Source organism: Hylobates moloch, unplaced genomic scaffold (assembly GCF_009828535.3).
Source record: "Hylobates moloch isolate HMO894 unplaced genomic scaffold, HMol_V3 SCAFFOLD_6, whole genome shotgun sequence".
NCBI classification, from domain to species: Eukaryota; Metazoa; Chordata; class Mammalia; order Primates; family Hylobatidae; genus Hylobates; species Hylobates moloch.
Window position 1 is genome coordinate 139529478 of NW_026652281.1, and position 3707 is coordinate 139533184.

General features: G+C 37.1%; 1 non-coding gene across 1 annotated transcript; it reads left to right on the forward strand.

Moving 5' to 3' along the window:
- Window positions 1-303: 303 nt before the first annotated feature.
- LOC116472007 (U6 spliceosomal RNA) lies at window positions 304-406 on the forward strand. The gene has a single exon (XR_004248932.1). It is a non-coding gene; the product is annotated as a U6 spliceosomal RNA (small nuclear RNA).
- Window positions 407-3707: the final 3301 nt, after the last annotated feature.

Consider the following 3707-nt stretch of genomic DNA (forward strand, 5'->3'; position numbering starts at 1 on the left):
TGTGGTTTTGATTTGCATTTCTCTGATGGCCAGTGATGATGAGCATTTCTTCATGTGTTTTTTGGCTGCATAAATGTCTTCTTTTGAGAAGTGTCTGTTCATGTCCTTTGCCCACTTTTTGATGGGGTTGTTTGCTTTTTCTCTTGTAAATTTATTTGAGTTCATTGTAGATGCTGGATATTAGCCCTTTGTCAGATGAGTAGGTTGCAAAAATGTTCTCCCATTCTGTAGGTTGCCTGTTCACTCTGATGGTAGTTTCTTTTGCTGTGCAGAAGCTCTTTAGTTTAATTAGATCCCATTTGTCAATTTTGGCTTTTGTTGCCATTGCTTTGGAACGATGCAGAGAAGATTAGCATGGCCCCTGAGCAAGGATGACATGCAAATTCGTGAAGAGTTCCATATTTTTAACAGGCTCTGAAGTTGAGGCAATAATTAATAGCTTACCAACCAAAAAAAGTCAGGACCAGATGGATTCACAGCCGAATTCTACCAGAGGTCCAAGGAGCAGCTGGTACCATTCCTTCTGAAACTATTCCAATCAATAGAAAAAGAGGGAATCCTCCCTAACTCATTTTATGAAGCCAGCATTATCCTGATACCAAAGCCTGGCAGAAACACAACAAAAAAAGTGAATTTTAGACCCATATCCCTGATGAACATCGATGCAAAAATCCTCAATAAAATACTGGCAAACTGAATCCAGCAGCACATCAAAAAGCTTATCTACCATGATCAAGTGGGCTTCATCCCTGGGATGCAAGGCTGGATCAACATACGCAAATGAATAAACATAATTCAGCATATAAACAGAATCAACAACAAAAACCACATGATTATCTCAATAGATGCAGAAAAGGCCTTTGACAAAATTCAACAACCCTTCATGCTAAAAACTCTCAATAAATTAGGTATTGATGGGATGTATCTCAAAATAATAAGAGCTATCTATGACAGACCAACAGCCAATATCATACTGAATGGGCAAAAACTGGAAGCATTCCCTTTGAAAACTGGCACAAGACAGGGATGCCCTCTCTCACCACTCCTATTCAACATAGTGTTGGAAGTTCTGGCCAGGGTAATCAGGCAGGAGAAGGAAATAAAGGGCATTCAATTAGGAAAAGAGGAAGTCAAATTGTCCCTGTTTGCAGATGACATGATTGTATATCTAGAAAACCCCGCTGTATCAGCCCAAAATCTCCTTAAGCTGATAAGCACCTTCAGCAAAGTCTCAGGACACGAAATCAATGTGGAAACATCACAAGCATTCTTATACACCAATAACAGCCAAACAGAGAGCCAAATCATGAGTGAACTCCCATTCACAATTGCTTCAAAGAGAATAAAATACCTAGGAATCCAACTTACAAGGGATGTGAAGGACCTCTTCAAGGAGAACTACAAACCACTGCTCAATGAAATAAAAGAGGATACAAACAAATGGAAGAACATTCCATGCTCATGGGTAGGAAGAATCAATATCGTGAAAATGGCCATACTGCCCAAGGTAATTTATAGATTCAATGCCATCCCCATCAAGCTACCAATGACTTTCTTCACAGAATTGGAAAAAACTACTTTAAAGTTCATATGGAACCAAAAAAGAGCCCACATTGCCAAGTCAATCCTAAGCAAAGAACAAAGCTGGAGGCATCACGCTACCTGACTTCAAACTATACTACAAGGCTACAGTAACCAAAACAGCATGGTACTGGTACCAAAACAGAGATATAGACCAATGGAACAGAACAGAGCTTTCAGAAATAATGCTACATATCTACAACTATTTGATCTTTGACAAACCTGACAAAAATAAGAAATGGGGAAAGGATTCCCTATATAATAAATGGTGCTGGGAAAACTGGCTAGCCATATGTAGAAAGCTGAAACTGGATCCCTTCCTTACACCTTATACAAAAATTAATTCAAGATGGATTAAAGACTTAAATGTTAGACCTAAAACCATAAAAACCCTAGAAGAAAACCTAGGCAATACTATTCAGGACATAGGCATGGCAAGGACTTCATGTCTAAAACACCAGAAAAATATTTTTCAATAGCAAAATACTTCCTGAATGTTGTTTTCCTTGGTATATGTCAAATTAAAGATAAATACATAGTTGAAAATAAATGGAATGTTTTCTTTAATCTCCTGCCCCATAGGCCCTAGTCCTTGTAGTGAGGACAACAAAGTGTAGCATTCCCTAGCACTCTGTGATGGATACGAGGCATGAGAAAGAACTAGACTATTGTTTGAATGTACTGAGATTTTCAGATTGTTGATTTCCAAAGCATAATCCAGCCTATTTTGATAGATATAGAAGTTAGATTAATTATTCTTTATTTAATTATTTAAAAAAATTTTTTGAGGCAGGGTCTCACCCTGTCATACAGGCTAGAGAGCACTGGACCAATCATAGCTCACTGTAGTCTCTAACACCTGGGCTCAAGTGATCCTCCTACCTCAACCTCCTGAGTATCTGGGACTACCAGTGTGCCCACCACACCCAGCTAATTTAAAATAATTTTTTGTGGATATTGGATCTCACAATGTTGTCCAGGTTGGTCTTAATCTCCTGGCCTCAAGCCATCCTCCCACCTTAGCCTCCCAAAGTGCTATGGTTTCAAGCATGAGCGACCGCATCCAGCCTTATTCGTTATTTTACAGTATTCATATTTATATTTTATTATTTTATGTTTCCTCTTGCTCTTCTTTAACTTAAAATATCTACAGATGTTCGTTCATATTAATCTACTTTATTCTTTTTAATGGATGCATAATATTTTATTGAATTAGTGTAACCATGATTGATATGTCAAATTGGTTGAAAGAATATTAAATGTAGCAGAGGATAACTTTATATAAATCAAAGCTTCCATAAACAACAAAAGTGTTTGAATATTGTAGAAATAATGAATATGGTGGATTTAGAAACAAGCCTAGGATAAAAATAAGATTAAAGAGGAACAGGTAAAATATGTAAGATGTTTGCTACAAAAAGTAAACTCTTAAGAAAGAGACTCACAGAAGCATGAGAAGAGCTGCTAACCACTGTATGAACATCATGAGGTAAGCTGGTTTTTGATATTTGTGTTTATTATAGGAAAGAGAATAGCACCTGACACATTCACCTATTTGGGGTTTAATACATTCTTGTGAAGTAATGCTAATAAAAAGAAAAATCACTCCTAACACTTATTAGAAATTTTTATTTGTTGAACTCCATGTTCTGTGCAAAGTGCTTAAAGTAATCCCTGAAAAGGCCTCTTCAGTAAGTTTTCATTTGCTGTATTCATTTAGTGAACTATTTCTAGATTCCCCTTTTTTTCACAACCACTTGTGATCCATCAGTAAGTCTATGTTCACTACTTCCAAAATATATCTGAAATCTGACCACTTTTCATCACTGTTACAGCTCCTTTCTAGTCCAAACCATCTTCTTTTTTAGAGAAGCCTAATATAATAACCTTCTAACTAATTTCTTTGCTCCCACATTTGCCTCCTTGCAGTTATTTTTCATCTAGCAACAAAATAATGTTTTCATCATGTAAATCTAATCATGTCATTCCTCTTACTCAAAGCCCTCCAAGAAGACAGTAATCTAAAGCCCCCATCATGGTTTACAAGGACACCTATTTCCCCAGTGCTGTCTCCTGCTATCCTTCACCCAGCTCACTGGGCTCCAGGCACACTGGCTTCTTTATTT